Genomic DNA, 21,012 nt, shown 5'->3' on the forward strand with positions numbered 1-21,012 from the left:
CCATTTGAACCATTTGAAGGAAAGTTATATAAATAAATGTACAAGAGTGAAATTGGAGGAAAACTTGCAATAAACTCTTATTCCATCACAAATCGTAACCTTTGTGAAATAATTGTGTACAATATCAAAGAGACAGAGTACGCCACTCAGCTTCAATTAATCATTTTCATCCACTACACATTATTCAAAGAAGAGAAAATCTTTACCTGATGGAGTAACAACAATAACATATACATAATAATACTCAAAAATAGAAGACAATTACAGATAGTCAACGTCTGTAGACATAAGTTTAAGGACCATACAGTTTAAACATAAATCCCTACCAGTTTCATGAACAATGCCACAATTCAGCTCTGCATCTAGAGTTTCATATTGCCCATAAATGTTAGTTTTTATGGGAATGTGAAAGGAAGGCCTAAATCAGATAGTCAAACGCGGTATGTAAGTTGTTGCCGAAATACGCATTTCGTTAGGCTTTCATAGGATTGTTGACCTACCAGTTAACGGAAAATGGTGCTGAATGTATGACATGCTCAGAAAAACATAAATAAGTTTGTGATGGGATTGCTTTGATTATATCCTACTCTTAATTTTCTTCCATTAATACCTTCTATGTCATATAATATTACATAATGTTGTAGATCAATATTAACCATTGGATAAGTGCTGTGGCGAGGGCAATTAATATCTACGTATCTTTAGGGGAACAACAAGATGAAGACAGTTGATGTATAGTGTGTTCTGGATCAGAAGTAATAGAATTTGATAGCCTGATTGGCTTCTTGATGAACGTGGCGTATGGAAACTTAAAGTATAGGACAAAGAATTTACTTATAGATGTGGAAATTACTGTAAAGACGGCGCAGAATGTTGCTGATACTCTAGTAACGTGAAAATGAAACCGTGCCCAGGTGACTAACAACTGCAGAGTTGTGCTAAAAATTTTCAGAGGAAGAAAGTTAAGGTGAAATGGCTTTGTCATATAGACAATGATAATGAATAATATATAAGGGGTGTCACTTCAAAAATAACACTTCTCCATGTTGTTAGTACTCACAGTGATGAGTACACATTCGTTCAGTTATAGGTTGAGCGTGCGACCTTTTTTCTCAGAAATCGTTATCGGGGCGTATGTTTAATATTCGTCCCGTTTGAGCAACCTGCCATCAATTATTCCACATGCATATGACTTCCATAAAGTGCTATATTACAGAGTCATGTGACACAATACTGTCACTAATAATTTTAAGGACGAATTTCATAAAATTCAAGAAGGAAGTCACCGTACTGGATACAGAGGCAGATGTTGTAACATCAGCATACATTCCATATCATCAGGTATGGCCATCTATTATCACGGAAAAATGTTAACAGTATGAGCTATGTGGACAAAATAAACTGTAGCATACATCAGTTAGAAGTGTAATAAATAGTTACATTGCGACTGATATTTCATTATAAAGACTACTTTCATTTATCTGATAGAACAAACAATGTACTTAAGAGCATCTGTGAAGGTGTAATTAACTGCACGTTTCCCCAATTTGCCTGGTCGTTTTGGACCGTGTGTGATTTAAGGCGAAAATCTGAACTGTATGAAATTGCAAATTTGGTAGTTCTCTATTCACTATCTAGCAATAAACTCAGCAAGAGAGCACATATTAGATGAAGTGCTGCATTAATGATTTGCGCTAGTACATTCCTGAATTTTGCATAAATTGTACAGTTGGTTCGTCGTGTAACAGGGCTTGAAATTTAACGTTTTCAATAGAGGTCTAATATACACGACGTTTTAAAACGACATGTACCGGTGCACTGCGCCACTTAGGATGTTGTGTCTTATTATACTTCATTTAGGATGGTCTCCAATGTGCTTTTGCGTCTTGTATGATAATAGATTCAATAACCTGTTGTCACAGACGAATTAACTAAATGGACAACAAAGGCTCACTCACAACGCAAATGGTAATAACTGTCTTACTGTTGACTTTTGTATGTAATATTGTGGCAGGGAAAACGAAACACGATATCAGTGCGATAGACACATTCAGAAATGAGTTCCATTAGTGACAGATTAATATCACGCATTGATACTGGTAAATTTATCTTTGCTTTGGTCTTGCCAGAATGTATATGTGTGTGTTTTTGTGTGTGTGTGCGCGTGCGTGAGTGTTTGTGTGTGTCAATATCCGTGCACTCTCATACGTACGGTTCTAAGAGAGTCATTCACGATTGTAGAATGATGACAGTAAGAGGAAGACTATTAACTCCGTTTTTAAAACATTCAGAAGCATAGACTGGAGGTAAGAATTAATTCAGTCTCAACTTTTCGTGTTTTATTAGGTACACGATGCATTTCGGTCTCTGTGGGTCCATCATCAGCTAATATTGCCTCACAATTACTATACATTTAATGTGAACGTTTACCAACTGAATGAGGGTCTTGCCATGGGCAGTAGCATATCAAGCTTTCTGGCAGACATATTTCTAAATCATCTGGAAAGTAAATTCTTTAATGAAAACAATAGTCTCAAAAGTGAAATAATATATTACAGGAGAGATGTTGATGATAACTTGCTGCTATTTGATGGAACAAAAATGAGATCTAAGTATTCGATTCTTTCCACAAAAACAGAAAATTCACAATAGAACATCAGGACAACAAAAGCATAAATTTCCTGGATCTTAAAATCACCACCATCAACAAGAACATAAGTTCATCATACACAAAAAACGCACATACACAGACATAACACTGAGCAACTCATCATATCATCCCACCACGCAGAAACATGCGTTATTTAGGTCCATGCTACACGAAGGATATTCCCTTAATTTAGAAGAAAACACCCTCAAGAATGAGATAGATACAATAAAGAGCATTTCCATAAGCAATGGCTACACTGACAAAACAACTGACAATTACAAAAGGCAAATACACAGAAGTAAGGCAACGAGTGGCCACACTTTGAAAGAAGAGAAAGTATTCGCCAGTATCCCATACCTGGGCCCCATATCACCAAAAACCGCAAACCTTTTTTTTTTAAAAGTAATAATTCATTCTCAACTAATAATAAGCTATAAAACTTACTCGGCCATAACATAAAATCAAATATGCAAACATACAACAACAGCGGAATGTAGAAAGTATCATGCCCCAGTTGTCCTGCCTACCATGTGGGGAAAAGAGGCAGGAACTTCAAAACACGTTTTCAAGAATATGTAAATGCTTTCAGGTTCAACCAGTTCGTTGCTCAACATATGTTGGAAACGAAACATGTCAACAGTCTAGAAAACAATTTGGTAGTACTACATAATGAAGCCAGTGATAAGACCCTAAATCTGTTAGAACAACTGGATATATACCTCCACGAAATCAAAAAACCAGAATCTGTGTTAAATGAAAAAAACTGATTTCGCAGCCCACAGTTATTTCAGTAATTTTAAAGACCTATTATAAGTTATTTCCCGCATATGTCAATTGTTTAATAATCATATCTTTAGCGCTACGAATTAATTCATCTTTGAACACACCAGTTACAAAAAAATCTGTGAAGTGTTTACAAACAGGTCTCTACTAATTTGCATTTTGAATGAAGTGACATGTACGAAAATGATGGAGAAAAGAATGTTTGCTGGTGCTAAAATGTTGAAAACACTTTTCTTGGATTATGTGGTGAGTTCGCACTGTTCATCTTTTCCACTATTTCGCACGTATTTTCAGCGTTTGACTTACGAAATTCATAATCTAATATCAAACCTATTCGTGACAGGAACATGCATTTCACCTCATTCAAGGGAAAAAATAAAGCATATATTAAGACAAAGTACACCTGATGATGGACTCACAGAGTCCGAAACGCATCGTATACTTTAATAAAACACGAAAAGTTGTGACAGTAGGCGTTTTTTAATTCGTACCGCCAGTGTATCGAATAGTCACGTTTGAAGTTGCGAAATGTAGATAAAATTAAATTTCAAATGATTCTCTGGTGTGCTATCGTTCTCATTGTCAGACACTGGTGGAACCTAATACAGTCGTCGTCGAAAAACGGGAATCTCTCGAGACAAGGATACATCATTAATAGCCTCAGCAATATTTAGTTCTATCACCATACCGTAGACACTTAACTAATGTAATGCTCAACTTAGTTCTGAATGACCAGTTTACTGGTGGACAAATTTCACGCAACAGAGTGCAGAACAGGCTGGGACGTGGCGTTCAGTAGCCACGTTAGTCGTTAGTCCACTCGCATCCACTTAAAACTGCGTAACTACATTGGGTTGCACGCGGAGCCAGCGGTCGGCGGAGCAGCCAAAGTTGCGCTTCCAAACAAAACGTAGACAGCGCCCGCACTGCACGTCCTCCAGAGACGTACCGCCGCGTCCATTATTTAAAGTCCTTGTACCCAAGAAGTACCTCGTTAAGTATCTCCTTTAATTTTCCACGTAAATTAATAAATGATGTTTTCCAAAAGTTGCCCCTACTTCAACGAGAGTTTTAATCGTTACTGTAGTCAGTAGTTGGTAGTTCTGATTAGCTGTGGCTCTTCGCGGTACTCTATCAATGTGCAAGTATTTTCATTTTTCCATAACTGCTGAATCCTACCAGCCCTTTGAAACTGCTTACTATATTCATACCCTGGTCTCTCTCTATAATTGAAGACATTCGCGGAAAAACGGGCTAACCCTCAAATGCGATAACTAAGAGATAAGTCTTGCCATCTATTGCTGAATACGAGAACTATCAAAATTGACATTGGTCTCACACCTAAGTGATATTTAGGGGTGAGACCAATGTCAATTTTGATAGTTTCCGTACCCAGCAACAGGTGGCGACTATTATATCTAAGTTTTTACATTTGACCGTTATCCCGTTTTTCCGCGCATTCTTGAGTTGCAGCCCCTCCACACTGGTTTCCATTACGAGAATAGCTAGTACTTGATGCCTCAGAATATGTCATATTTACCTATTACTTCTTGTAGTCAAGTTGTCTGTTAAAGCTATTTTCTTCCCAATCAGTTCAGTACCTCTTAATTAGTTATTCGATCTACACATCAAATCTTCACCCTTCTTCCATGGCACAACACCTCAAAATCTTCTACGCTCCTCAAGTCTGTACTGTTGTCGCACACGTTTCACTTCCGTTTACGGCTACAGTCCTAACAAATACATTCAGGTATGGCCTCAGAACATTGAAATAGATATTACACTACTGGTCAAAAGTTTCCGATCACCCATGACAAAACTAAATATAGTAAAACTTGCTCAAAACGGAATTGCCTCGTACTAAAATAATTTTCCAAATTGGACAAGTTTCCGGATTACACAAAACTCACTGGTCTAAGTAAACTTTGTCAGGTATCATGCACGAAAGTGCAATAAAAATTTTTAATTATGCATATACTGTATTTACGTACTTTCACTCGAGCGCAATAGATGTTCATTTACTGTATATTGTAAAATAGCACTCCGTCTTCAGGCCACGAGTGGCCTACTGTGACCATCCGACCGCCGTGTCATCCTCGGACGAGGACGCGGATAGGAGAGGCGTGGGGTCAACACACCGCTCGCACTGTCGTAAGATGGTATTCTTGACCGAAGCCGCAACTATTTGGTCGAGTAGCTCCTCAATTGGTATCACGAGGCTGAGTGCACCCCGAAAAATGGCAACAGCGCATGACGGCCTGGATGGTCATCCATCCAAGTGCCGACCACGCCCGACAGCGCTTAACTTCGGTGATCTCATGGGAACCGGTGTATCCACTGCGGCAAGGTCGTTGCCTAATTCACTATTACACCAATTGATAAATAACATGGGATTTCTAAATTTTTACTCGAACTTTAAATTCTTTCATTATTGTATGTACATGCACATTATTCCCACGTTTATTTGATTTCGATTTCACTTCTTTCGCCACATATCAGCGAGGGAAACTTGTTTTATTTCCTGTTCGAAATTATTTTTCTAGGAAATTTTTTGCACCATACAATAGTCCCAACAAGTTGGGAGAATTTGTGTGTGCCGCAAATTGCATTACATCGTTTGTCCATATAACGGCTTCTTCAGGAGTACCGGTATTAATTTTCCTAGGGATTCATTTTGCTCCTGTTCTTCTTCTTGTTCTGTTTCTTCTCGATCATCCTCTGTGTTGCGGATTTCTATTAAATCTGTTGCTGAAGTGAAAGGGGAGCGAGTTGACAGAAAGTCATCAGTTCGAAAGTAATCATCTGCACTACATGAAATGTTCCGCATTTTCATTAATTCAGCACTTGTTGCATTTTCTTGAACTTTGATGGCCACAGAAGCGTCTTGTTCTTGACCCCCAAACCACGCTTTATTTCCTTTGCCACCAATTAAATCCGATTTGCTGCATCCAGGACAGAAACTGACTGTGCAAGAGCAAAAGCGCTTTCGGCTTCTTCAACATTAAGAATAAGAGATTGCATCAGTAATCGCCTATAATGACACTTGAATGTGCAAATAATCTGCTGGCCCATGGGTTGTGTAAGGTTGGCATAACCTGAAGGGAATCAAGCCAACTTCACCTTCGATAACGTTACTTTCGGGTTGCAGGTTGCATTTTCTATGAAAAGGAGAACAAGGCGATTTCCTTTATTTATTTGGCATTGAAAGAGACCAGGCATTCTTGTATAAGACCACTTATCTTCCACGCCTTTTTATAGCTTCACCATTTGACTGGAAGCTTACTGACGTCAATGTTTTTGAAACAACACGGTTTTTCCGCCTTTCCACTCACCAGTGGCTTCTCCATTTCACCTAACATGTTTCCACACAGCAATACAGTGAGTCTTTCCTTAGATATTTTTCCGCCTGTGCACTTTTCACTTCGAACTGCTAGCGATTTCGAAGACAGCGCGACAAGACATTCCCGTTTCATCGGCATTGAACACGTTTTCGGATCAGAATTCACAGCTGAGCCAGACAGTATTGTCTTCCATTCTGTTGCTACACTTTAGTGCACGTTCTTAGCTTCTCCACACACTTCATTCCTCATGATGTTGTGCCTAGCTTCGAAACTGTCCAGACATCCTATGGATTCCTGAAACTCCGTGATTCCAAGCTCTTTAGCGACTTTCAGAGTCTCCTTTACAACATGGATCCAGATAAAGGTAAGTTTTTTTTGCCCACGCACTGACGAACCTTTCCACACTATTTCCTTAATTTTCCTGATTTCCAGTCTTCCTCGCCTTTCTTTACGTCTGCCTTTCCCTTTCGTTCAGTCGTGAGGAATCTTATCCTTATCTATTAAAGTCTCATAAACTTGTGTTTTATCGCATTTAAAACGCAACATAATTTCGCGCACAGAAATTTGTCTTCCTCACTCGTCTCGATTACTTTAATCTTTTCGTTAAGTGTTAATGACACATACCGTTAGTTTGACATCATGTCACTGTATCACTGAAAGCACTATTAGTCATTTGAAACTGGCTGCCGGTTAAAACCATTGTTTAACGGAACAATACCCACCTCTTTCACTGCGAACATTGCAGAAGTTTGTTAGTAGATGCGCAACAATGTTCCTGTATGCGCCGGCGCGTGTCAATAATGAGGGAAACGAGAGAGCCGACAAACAGATCGCTGGCGAACGAACCGTTTCCTTTGATGTAGTGCACCGACACTGAGCGTAACTTATTCATTGTTGCATAGAGTGGCGAATTTTAGGCCCACACCGGGTACACCGCACTGCGCTGGATCTCTTTTCTTGGTTTTGCACCGCTTAACAGAGGTATTAAAAGTTACGCTCTCGTAGAGCCGTGAATAACTAATGAGTAATACAATATTACTGTATAGCCCCTTTCCGAATTAATACAATGAATTTTTAAGTATGTTCTGAGATTTGCTTTCCGTTTCCGCGTTAGGCACGTTCCGCTTCGTACAAAACATCAGCAAATAAAAGTGCTTTTTTAAAATAATTGAAATGCCACGATCGCTTCAATATCGTTTGCTAGATAGCAAACAATAATTAAGCGATCGTTGCTTTTCACTTATTTTAAAAACAGAGTGATCGCCCCACGACACACCATTTGTTCACCGCAAAATAAAAGTGCCCTGAATGCGCCGGGACTGAAATACTTGTACGGTTTGGGTAGATTTCCGAATTTTTTACGTGCCGATTGGAGCAAGTTTTACTGTACTTTATTTCAATGTACGAGCACATCTTATAATCTAAATAGACCAACAAAATAAATATATTCTCTCTGTGTTGTTGAGTAGAGCAGAATATAGAATTAGAATTTTGTCACTTCTGAGTATAAGCTCTTTCCACTCAGAACAGTGTCACTAATTCTTTGCATTCTTGCGATAAGTCTTTGTAGTATTTTTGCAGATACTGCAGTCCAAAACAACTGTAAATTATTCCACAGATCGTCAACATTAGATGACTTCATTTTTCTGATCTCTCTGTCAAGTTCATCCCATGAGAGGTCAATGAGATTTAAGTTAGGCGTCTGATGACCCGGATCATATTCTCTGGTTTTTCTCGTTTCTCTTTCCTATTTCCATACATTCTGCACAATTTGTAAGCATGTTTAGGATCATTATCCTGCTTCAGAACAAACCACTATCAGAAAGCGTCTCGCCAGGTGTTGGTCACTATCCTGCGATATTCTTCCCTCTTTAACATTCCATTAATTCTCAGGAGCAAAATATCCTCACACCATGGCTATCCTCCTCCCTCCCCCCCCCCCCCCCCCATTCTTGCTTCGTCGACGAGCAGACGTGTTCGAGGATGGCTTCCATATGCTGTAACCTCCCAACAAAAAATAATAATTAAATGAATTTTTTTAAATATTGTAACCTCTGAACAAAATTGACTCCCATTTATTGTCTGTATGCAGAAATGCATTCACACTTAATATTACCACAAATTTCTTTCCTCATTTAATGTCAAGTTCGAAATAGAAAAATTCCTAAACACCAAATAATAAAAAAGTTTTGTAACCTGATGAGTCTATAAGGACAGCGGCGCTGACCTTCGGCCCTGTATTCTGAATAAAAAAGGCAAGAAATTCTTACCTCAATAAAACTGCAATTATATCTGCTCTTAAATAGGAATTTTTCGACACAGCTTCGTGCAATGCTGGCGTATATTCTTTTTTTTTATTCTTGGATGCAATGATAATGGATTGGAAATTTGTTAAATTGAAATGAATGCTTTTCTTTAAAAGAGTTACTTTATATTATAAAAATTATTGTTGGGGCATTTTTTGAACAAATTAAATTACAATTAACATACATTATTAAATATGCGCAAGGCTGCTTCTTTACCTTCTACAACAATACTCATCCTCCAAAGTCCTGACCAGAGGCGCGACCAGAGCACACAGCCGACGCATGCCGACTACACCAGACTCGCTACTAAAGCCGATCGGCTACTACTGTCGACTCGCTGCTACTACTACTGTCCACTCGCAACTGTCGACTCGCGCAGTCAAGCGCAGACTAGCCACAAGCAACAACTAACGATAAACTACTCTCTGGTCAGAGATTCTGTCATGTCTCGCCCATCGCCGGCAAAGCATACGTCTTACAATGCTTAAGAGTTAGATTCGTCGTTTAATAACACATTGTATCATAGTTGCACACTACAGTTTTTGCGTTACTGTCATCACTGTAATATTTTATGTTATTTGCGTAATAAAGGTTTTTTTGGGCACCATAAAATCCTTTAAAACTTGTTCACGAAGATGGCGTTGCACTGATGAAACAGAGGTTGCATACTATTCACTTCGTCGCGTATTTCAGAGTAGTACGAATTCTCTGTCGTGTTCCCTGTATACATGTGGACTGATCATCCCTGTATGTTGTTATTCGGTGTCTTTCAGATCGGGAAACACGTGCATTGGCACCAGTTTGCTTGAACCGTTGTAGATTGCGCTACGCCAGCATTTGTTGCTCTTGTCGTAACAGAACAACTTTCCTGATGTACAGCTACAATTTCAACACGTTGTTCAGTTCCAGTCTCTTACTTCCGCCCCGTAAGGAGGTAACATATTATGAAACTGATTAAATGTACAAACACATTGCTAGGTGTAGACAAAGTATAGTAAACTAGTGCGAGCTGATTGCTAATCGTACAGCTGAAGGAATGAGATCAATTCTAAAGGCACATCAGTGGTGTGGTGGATACTCATTAGTGCTTCTGTGTGCCAACAACCAAATACACAACAGAGGCGCTTCGTCTTTAAATACTTATACTTGTTCTATTATGAGAATGGGGATATGATAGGATATTAAAAACGAAATTCCTATTTTAACCACATAGCCATAGTTTTGATGGGTGGTCGAAAACTTTTGAACGGAACTTTTCAAGAAAAGGCCTCTCTTTTTTAGCTTGTCTACATTTTACTTCACTTGTCTATTTCTACTGTTGTGCGAAAAAGAAGACTATTACTTCCGGCATCTCATTCCCTCAGTGTAACCTTACTTAGACAGGAAGTAACAGTTAGCCTAGGATCTCATTTTCATGCGCTACTCACTGAGCTGAATTTAATTTCCAAGTCATTTGCAGTCTCTGTCAGATTTACGTCGTAGACAAAATGTAACTATTTTTTACATCTTCCCTGAAACTAGTTCAATTTCTAAATTTCTCATCAGTTGGATTTCCTACTTGGCCAATGTCCAAACAGAGAAACATTTGGAATTGGTGATATCATAAATTTCACTAATCTCTCAGTTATTGTGGCCCGTTAATGTCCTTAAAATCTTAGAACTACAGTGTGTGTCGAATAAAATTTGAAGATAACCTTTCACCGCCCGTATTTCATTGCTCATAACTTCAGGTACAAATTAATTATCGACACTGAAAGACAAGGGAATAACTAATCACAGTGTTTGAGCAGTTATTTGGTCGCTATTTGTACCACAGAGCAACAGATCACGTTCTCCGAGAGCTGAAGTAATTTGTAGGCTCTACAGTAGTGCGGTAGGAGCGGAGTTCAAAGGCGTACTTGGAACGTTTCTACTTAACACCTGCTTTGTTTAACCTTTAAATCTAAAAGGAGTGGAAGGTCTGACCCAATAAAGTGAACATTTCAATTCTAGTGTGTTTATTAACTACCAAAAACAATCTCACATAAAAACTGACAGACGCCACTCAGGCAAGATTATTTACGAAACACTCATTACATAAAATCACAAGCAAGTTAATGAAACATCAGCCAACGATCTCCCATAAACATTGAGAAACGCCACTCAGGCAAAATATTTAAGAAACTATCTCATTGCATAAAATCATTAGTAAACCAATAAGCCATTAGCAACGATCTCATATAAAAATTGACAGAAGCCAATAAGGCTGAATTTGACCATAACTTTAACAAAACAACTGTAGTTAAGACACGTTATTTAAGACCCTTTCAATTCCAATACATTAACATTATATGTAAGATAACAGTGGACACACAGCATCAATTTTAACACGAATACTTCGAACATATTTATTAAAACGTAACTTGGACAATCTCGCAAATTACTAGAGAACCTTTCAAGCAAACTACGAAATTATTCAAGTGCCCATTGTCTTGTAAGATGGGTTTTTAGGGCGTAGAAAGTTAAACTTTGTACAATCATAAATGTGTAACAACAGAAGTAAGGCCCCAGCTTGTAAGGCCGAAGTTTAACCACGAACGGTGGAACCGACCGAGGGAAGTAATACTTAACTTCGAACCAAGACGTGGCTCCGTTTGCAACCCCACATCGAGTAGGCCACCGAAATGTGAGCCCAGCAAACGTTACCAAAGAGGAACACTCGAACTCGGGTGAAGTCCACCGCCCGTTAGCCAAACTTGCAATCCAAAGGGAAGCTCTGCGCTTCGGTTGTCCGCTGCCTTAGCTCACTGAAACACAGACCACACGCGACAACAGGAGGCCAAAAAACTTTTCTTAACTTTAACATTCAATATTGACCAATAATTTAACACTATAAAATCAAGGCTAAACAACTAATTTCACTCGCAACTCCTCTCGTTAAACGAAACAGCAGGCCGGCGTGGCCGAGCGGTTCTAGGCGCTATAAACCGCACGACTGCTACGATCCATAGAGATCAGAGCCATTTTTAAGTGAACAGTACGTGATAAACAAACCCTAAGAGGGCGAAATGAACGTGCTAACGAGAGCCGACACTCACTAGAACATAATTACACACATATTGGCCACCTTAAATGGGCCTGCAAGGCCCAACACGGTAACTTCTAGAAATAAAAACTCAGATTGCCCGCAGAGTACAAATTGACATGGATTAACCGATATCGTAAGCAAATTAAATACTTTCTAATAATAGCTAATGAAGTAACATTCTCCAAATACATCAATATTCAGCGGAAGGAGAGCGCACGCTTACTAAGAGGTATCAAATGAAATCGAACACACACATCATCACGCGTCCGGCAAAGTCTTACTGTACCATGAGCGATCACAGTCACAGTTAACAAAGCCCTCTTACAAGGGGAAGGTATCAGACACGGCCAACCAATTCGGTTCGGATTTGGTAGGTCGCCTGTGTACAACCTAAAACGAAGGAATCTAAGATATTTTGGGTCAACACCCCCGCGTTCTTGAGAAAATCACCCCTAAAGCTTATGACGAGCGATCGACTGAAAGTTGGCGGGATCGATAGATAATTGTAAATAGAGCGCTTTTCATCACCAGGTATGGGGTCTGAAAACGCATACTTTTCCAGAAATCGAGGTAAGAAAGTTTTACAATTGCCGCTTCTGTACCCACATGGTCAACGCTTTTCGCCGACAGCACCGATAGCGCAACGGCCAAGGTAACTGGCTGCGAATCTCGAAGAAACTTAGTGGATGTTATTCTTGTGATTGGTATTTTTCCATATCTCAATTGATAGGGATAGGAGGGTTAATAAGGTAAGTAAATCAACAAGGAATGATAATAAGGTAGGAAATAAATTTCTCAAACTTCTTGGCATAGTGAATAACTAAAATGTTACTCCAGCTCACTTTACAATGGCTCTTCCCGTCACTGTTACATATCCACACTTTTCTGCGAACAACTAGATGGATAGTACTTGTCATATAAACATTCGAAACAAATACACTCACGGCACCAAGAGCATCTAATGAATGCAATATTTCGACAGCTACACTGTTCCTTTCCTATGATATGACGAAGAGGCAACCGGGACAAGCGACGCACGGCTGTCTATCTGTGATCACCCGTGAGGTAGTCGCAGCACTTTTACTCGGAGTTGTTTTCATGTGACAAGGCTTAAAAGTTTAGTACTTTACTAGCTCACGGCGTTTGCGAAATTAGTTTGCCTACCTTATTACAATTCCTTATTCATTTACGTACCTTGTTAACCCTCCTATCCCTATCAACTGAGATAGGGAAAAATACAAACGAAAGGAATAACATCCGCTAGGTTTCTTCGAGATTCGAACCCAGGTTTTCCGATTCCCAGCCACTTACCTTGCCCGTTGCGCTATTTTTTTTTTGAATCTCGTTTTGTTCGTTTTTGTTCGTTGAATCTGATCGGGGCGGACCTCGTAAGACACCCTTTTGAGTTCGTTGTTGATCTATTAACTCAGTTCTTTCTTATTACAGATGGCAGCTAACCCTCTGACCGAACACGCTGAGCTAGTGTGCCGGCTATATCGGCACTGTAGGCGACAGGCGTTAACCATGTGGGTACAGACCGGCAGTTGTAAAAATTTCTTACCTCGATTTCTGGAAAAGTAAGCGTTTTCGGACCCCATACCTCATGATGAAAAATGGTATATTTACAATTTTCTATCGATCCCGCCAACTTTGAGTCGATTGCTCGTCATAACCTTTAGGGGTGATTTTCTCAAAAACGTGGGGCTGTTGACCCAAAATATCTTAGTTTCCTTCGTTTTAGGACGTACACAAGCGACCTGCCAACTCTGAGTCGAATCGGTTGGCCATCTCTGAAGCCTTCCCCCTTGTTAGTAATTAGAGTACTGAACTGGGTGTCTTAATTTTGGGCGATTTCGCAAAGATGTCAGACCAAAACTTCACAAGACCTTAACAGCGTGTCCCTACAAGGATGCGGGTACATCCACAGCTCACGAGGTTGCCGAAGAATGCACAGCGACGGCAAACTCCCGCCGCCTCCAGTATATCCACGTGATAACCGCCGCCCGGCCTCGGGCACGACATCTTCGCTTCTGCCCGCCAGCCAATCGCTGACTCTCGCACGGCCGCCTTCCGTTCTCAGAGCCTTGTTCCTGGTACTCGCGGGCTGCGCTCGCTTATATCCCGAGCCGGCACAAGCCACAAGCCACAAGACAAACCTCTGTACAGGAAATCGATCGCACTCATATCAGAGATACTACTGGCGCCTGGCTCAGTACTGACACAGTTTTTCTAGATTTTCATAAATAACTTCTGGCGAATGCTGCGAGGGTTCTTTTAGAGAGGCCGTGAGCGATTTGCTGGTCTGTCCTAGCCCTCTTAGGGTTGCGCTTCATTCCTAATTATGTAGACGTCGACGGTACAGTAAGTATAACTTTCCTTGAAGCTCCGTTTCAGAGGCGAAAAAATTGTGCTATGTAAGAAATGAGCCAAGAAGAAATATAAAACAATACTTACATAAACGCCGTCTGCTGTTTTGATGCCGGCCTTTGTGGCCCAGCGGTTCTAGGTGCATCAGTCCGGAACCGCACTGCTGCAACGGTCGTAGGTTCGAATCCTGCCTCGGGCATGGATGTGTGAGAGGTCCTTAGGTTAGTTACGTTTAAGTAGATCTATGTCTAGGAGACTGATGACCTCAAATGTTAAGTCCCATAGTGCTCAGAGCCATTTCCTGTTTTGACAAACTGTGATTTCTTTATCTTAGCATGTTTCCGTACATCTGTTCAACAATCAGAAGGGCAGGATTACTACTTTATTTTGTTGTAGATATTTTCTTTGTATTCAGTTATCTGTTTCGTGTATATGTATTCTGCATCACAACGAATAACTACAAACAATGACTGCCATTTGATTGATGGCTTTCGAATATATTGAAGATTGCGATGCAAAAGATATATAGAACTATATTTTCTTGCGATTTCCATTTGCTAATATTGTTACTAAAGTGTACCACCAGTCAATAGATGTTCGGAAGACGTGGTTTCTAATTCGTTTGCTTCATTCACAGCAACGCGCAGATAATCTTTACCACCTGTTTCCCGTAGTCTGATAGTCGCATGTGTTTCCAGCCTCTCCACACGAATCCTATGAAGTTGACAGAATGGTAAGAATGTGAATTAGTATCCCAATTAGTCTTAGGCCACACATTTTGAAGCTGAGAATTTTTTCCATGGACACGTGCATGTGTCTGTGTCAGTGGCACCCGGCAAGATAAACGAAGATAATCAACACATTAACGTCCATAATGAGAGAATATCGTGATATTTCGAGCGTTCCCGGCGTGTTAATTACAGAAACGTTATCGAGAGAGCAGTGGGTTTGTGGATACCCTCATTAGGCGCTATTTCGACAACTGGCCCAGCCGTCTTTTTCAGACTCTTCGTGCGATGACGTAGGATGCACATTTTTTCTTGGATTAATATCGCCAGTATGTAGTGTATCAAGAACCAAATAATTTGAAATCCGTAGTGGAGATCGAGGCTCTAATTTAGCAAACTAAGTAACAAGTAATTCAGGTATCTCCAATAATCGTTTCGAAGAAATCTTCGGACAAGAAAAACATGCGACGTTAGTATTTAATGCACAGTTAAATACAAGGTCCTTGTAGTGGAGCAGAAACTCTGGTACGATAATGATGGCGTAGGAAAACAGAAGTACTTTTTTTTTAAAGAAACTGGGAAACATCTAGACATTTGCTAAAAGTGAAGAGGAGAGATACTACGATCTACCAGAGCATATGTAGGCAGATGGGGATTTTAAATCCCCATTTTCTGGAATACGAGTCCAGTGATTTAAAGTCTTCACAACATTGCTCGATATGTTGTTCATTATAGTAAGGATAAGCGCTTCCACAAGTAGAGGAAAGGTTATTAAATGCGACTGCTGTTGATTTCTGCATGTGGAAGACAAATGGTACCATTGATCATGATTATTTCACTCATAAAATGATCGACAAGTGATAGAGTAAAAAGCAATTCGGAATTTTTAGCTGCAGAATAGTCTACTGTCATAATAAAGTTTTGAAAGAAATTCAGCATTAGCTAGTTTATATATTCATTTCCTTCTGCTCTTACTACAAGGCGCGTATGGTGCGAAAAGTGGCAATTTAAACAATGCTAAGTGTGAAGCAATCTGCATTAGTGCAAAAAGGTAGCCGCTAAATGTCGGTAGCAGGATGAATCACACGTATCAGAGGACTGTGAGTTCATCTAAATACCTAGGGATTACAGTTGCGAATAACTCTAATTATAACGATGATATTGATAATGTTCCAGGGAAAGTTAACCAAGAACTAAGTTTTACTCGCAGAACAGGTCTACTAAATAGCTTATACTACGCTTGGCCGTCCTCTTCAGTAGTACTGCCTGGCGGTGTGCGACAGGACTGACGGAAGACATCGGTATTATCAAAGAAGGGCAGCACGTTTTACGTTATCGCGAAATACAGGACAAAGTGTCATGGATATGATAAGAGAATTCGTGTGACGATCATTAAAAAAGACAACTTTCTTTGCTTAAGGACCTTTTCAAGAGATTTCTGTCACCAACTTTCTCCTCCGAACGCGTAAATATTTTCTTGGCGTTCACCTACGTATGGAGAAGAGATTGTTGTCGTAAAATTAGAGATATTAACGCTCGCAGGAAATATTTAAGTATTCGTTTTTACCCGTGTGCTCTTCGGGAGTGGAACGATGGAGAAATAGCGTGAATGTGGTTCAATAAGCCTTCTGCCAGGCCCGTAATTGTGAATTGCAGAGTAGTCATGTAAATGTAGATGTACTGTGTGCTACACGCTACGTAACGTGCTATCATGCCCCACTGCAGCTTCTCATTGCTAGAATTTCTCTGCCTCGTTCGTCCCAACCTTACAGGACCTTCGTTGTGTACACTTTCGTGACTTTTACCTCAACTGATGCTGCTTGATAACATATGAACTTGGTACTGAACGCTAGTGGACACTTCCCTTTCGGTTCGAATGCTTAGTAGTCGAATTCTGCTTCTCTGCAATCTTGAATTATATCAGATTTAACGGAGCCGACTTTGGACGTTTTATTTGTAAATATCGAATTATGTCAGAATTAAATAGTTGACTTCGGTCTCTTCCCGTTGTTATGACTGGTATTGCCTTACCTGTTCACCTACATCCCGTTGATTAGCTCCGATTAATCAACGTCAAAGTGACCGCTTTATTCACACTTGCAAATAGGATCGGGGCTGATACTTCCAAGGCCACACAGGACGGCAACGCCTTCATTAAGTGCCATTTTGTTAACGGAAACAGTGTACAGAAGCAGTGTGAACCATTTTTTCTCTCCATTATTGTCCAACTCTACAGTTAACATTGCGTCTTGGCCGGCCGGTGTGTCCGAGCGGTTCTAGGCGCTTCAGTCCGGAACCGTGCTACCGCTACGGTCGCAGGTTCTAATCCTGCCTCGGGCATGGATGTGTGTGATGTCCTTAGGTTAGTTAGGTTTACGTAGTTCTAAGTTCTAGGGGACTGATGACCTCAGATGTTAAGTCCCATAGTGCTCAGAGCCATTTGAACATTGCGTCTTCCAAGACAACAATGCATATGCACTACCTGCCTTTTTCGTGAGCAGCGTCTTGCAGTGGGCAAGAATCAACCGCATGGAAGGGACTTTTATATGCAATGACTTGAGCCCGACGGATCACGCTTGGGATCAGTTCTGATATGCGGTATGTTGTCACAGGCTTGAGATGCATAGTTTCGACCATCTCGTAGGTAGCTTTCTGAGGAGGTTTTAAGCCAACCGTGTCACGGACTGCGCGGCCCCTCCCGCCGGAGGTTCGAGTCCTTCCTCGAATATGGGTGTGTGTGTTGTTCTAGCATAAGTTACTTTAAGTAGTCTGTAAGTCTAGGGACCGATGACCTCAGCTGTTTTGTCCCATAGGAACATACCACAAATTTCCATAGCTTATAAATTACTTACACTGGCTAAGGCGCCACCATATTTGTTGTTAATTAGATACCTCCACACAATCTACTTTTCCTATGCACTCCAACTGTATTGGAGGTAATAGGAACAAACAATTCTGCAGGCGCCAATTCAAAAACAATTACATTACAAACGATAGGACTATCGATAGTTAAACCAGACTACCGATTGTGATGATACTACGTATACTATCGGTTGATCAATAGTTTATCTATGTCAAAGTTACACTATGATCCTCCTGTCGGAAGGGTACGTTTAGCTCAAAGGCCTACTTGAAATTCTCCGACCGGAATAGGCTCTATGCAGGCTCCGGGTTTCAACCTCCCTTTTTGGTTTGGTCCTTTAGGAATTCACACACATTTCGAACACTTTTTAAACAAATTGCTCTCCACTGTGTTCAGCAACACGATATTTACTGTTACCGAAAATCAGATTCTGATTTCATAGATGTGCGGAGATGTGCGCTTTCTCGATACTGCTTTAACTTCGGTTTCTGTTTTAATACACAATGGGACTATATTTAAGTTTTTATTTCTTTACTTTCCCATTTTTGTTTCAAAACAATTATCTCTTGAATTTATCACCGCACACTTTCGTAGATATGCAGGTATTGCAAAAACTGTTGTGAGCAGCTTGTCGTGTGCCTGACACCATCTGCTATCGAGTCTGGAGCAGCAGCGTTCGTCGACTGTGTGGATGAGGACATGAAGTGAATGAAATCTTCACCCCGATTTACATGATTTACATCGCTTATTTGGCTATCATTTAAGTCGAAAGCATAAGTATATCGATTTGGAATGACATTCCGGTACCGTTCCCTAATCAATGTTGCAACGCGTCTCTTGAAAGTGTTTTTGGTTCGCTGTGATTCAAGGCTCAACATACCATTCCTGTTAATACGATTTGCGCAGTATTTTCCATGATTGTAAAGTATCTTTATTTTATGCATTTTCTTTCGTTTAAATCATTTACAACGCCCTTCATAGTAGCGTGCTTTCGTAAGTTACTGAAAAGGTAGAGAGTGAGCAACTTTGAGTGGAAATTACAAGTTACAACCCAATTAAAAAAAGAATCGTTTATTTGACTTAAGGTCAGCCCTGCTCTTACAAAAACAACTTACGACGGACGAAATCGCAACAGCAAAAAGTAACGCAGAGTAACGAAATTTATGGAATACATTTGTCTACGTAACTATTTAAGTGATTAGCATTGCAACATCACGGTTAACGTAAGCGTGAGGCACGCCATTGCAAATGTGAAATTCTAGTAGGTTAACAACAGGTGAACCCCGAGGATGCTGAATGTAGCGATGCAAACGACTATAGATTATTTTATACAGGAGCCAGATGTCAGTTTGTGACATGGAGTTCCATGCTTGTAGCAATTGGTCGGTCAACAAAGGAATGGTTGACGCAGTCCGATGCCCGCATCTCGTGGTCGTGCGGTAGCGTTCTCGCTTCCCACGCCCGGGTTCCCGGGTTCGATTCCCGGCGGGGTCAGGGATTTTCTCTACCTCGTGATGGCTGGGTGTTGTGTGCTGTCCTTAGGTTAGTTAGGTTTAAGTAGTTCTAAGTTCTAGGGGACTTATGACCACAGCAGTTGAGTCCCATAGTGCTCAGAGCCATTTGAACCATTTTTTGACGCAGTCTGACGCTGGAGTTTGTAAGATACCCCCCCACCCCCCCTTATTTGCAGATAAGAACGCCTTTTACTTTATTCCCAGTTTTGGTGCTTCACGTACGTCAAGTGAATGTATGAACGCTGAAACACATGCAGAGTAAGGAGCAAGCGGTAGGTTGCCATTTGGTTAGCAGAGGCGGATAGCAGTCTGGCGTTTTCAGAGCCAGTGGGACGAGGTGGCGGTGCAGAGATCGATCGTTACGTTACTAAAGGTATTCTGGGACGAATCGAGTAATTGGTATTTATTAATATTTGCTAAAAACGTTGCCTTTTGAAACTCAAACATTAGGAGGAGCCTCCGGATGTTACAAACGCTACTGGCAATTAAAATTGCTGCACCACGAAGATGACGTGCTACAGACACGAAATTTAACCAACAGGAAGAAGATGCTGTGATATCCAAATGACTGGCTTTCCAGAGCATTCACACAAGGTTGGCGCCGGTGGTGACACCTACAACGTGCTGACATGAGAAATGTTTCCAACCGATTTCTCATACACAAAAGCAGTTGACCGGCGTTGCCTGGTGAAACGTTGTTGTGATGCCTCGTGTAAGGAGCACAAATGCGTATCATCACGTTTCCGACTTGGATAAAGGTCGGGCTGTGGCCTATCGCGACTGCGGTTTATCGTATTGCGACATTGCTGCTCGCGTTGGTCGAGATCCAACGACTGTTAGCGGAATATGGAATCGGTGGGTTAAGGAGGGTAATACGGAACACCGTGCTGGATCCCAACGGCCTCGTTTCACTAGCAGTCGAAATGACAGGCATCTTACCCGCATGTCTGTAACGGATCGTGCAGCCACGTCTAGATCCCTGAGTCAACAGATGGGGACGTTTGCAAGACAACAACCATCTTCACGAACAGTTCGACGACGTTTGCAGCAGCATGGACTATCAGCTCGGAGTCCATGGCTGCGGTTACCCTTGACGCTGCATCACAGACAGGAGCGCCTGCGGTGGTGTACTTAACGACGAACCTGGTTTCACGAATGGCAAAACGTCATTTTTTCGCACGAATCAAGGTTCTGTTTAGAGAATCATGATGCCCGAATCCGTGTTTGGCGACATCGCAGTGAACGCACATTGGAATCGTGTATTCGTCATCGCAATACTGGCGTATCACCCAGCGTGATGGTATGGGGTGCCATTAGTTATACGTCTCGGTCACCTCTTGTTCGCATTGACGGCGCTTTGAACAGTGGACGTTACATTTCAGATGTGTTACGA

At 40.9% G+C, this 21,012-nt stretch overlaps 1 pseudogene; it reads right to left on the bottom strand.

Moving 5' to 3' along the window:
- Nucleotides 1-5,671: 5,671 nt before the first annotated feature.
- LOC124623476 lies at nucleotides 5,672-5,789 on the bottom strand (annotated as a pseudogene).
- Between the last annotated feature and the right edge of the window lie 15,223 nt (nucleotides 5,790-21,012).

Source organism: Schistocerca americana, chromosome 7 (assembly GCF_021461395.2).
Source record: "Schistocerca americana isolate TAMUIC-IGC-003095 chromosome 7, iqSchAmer2.1, whole genome shotgun sequence".
Lineage (NCBI taxonomy): Eukaryota > Metazoa > Arthropoda > Insecta > Orthoptera > Acrididae > Schistocerca > Schistocerca americana.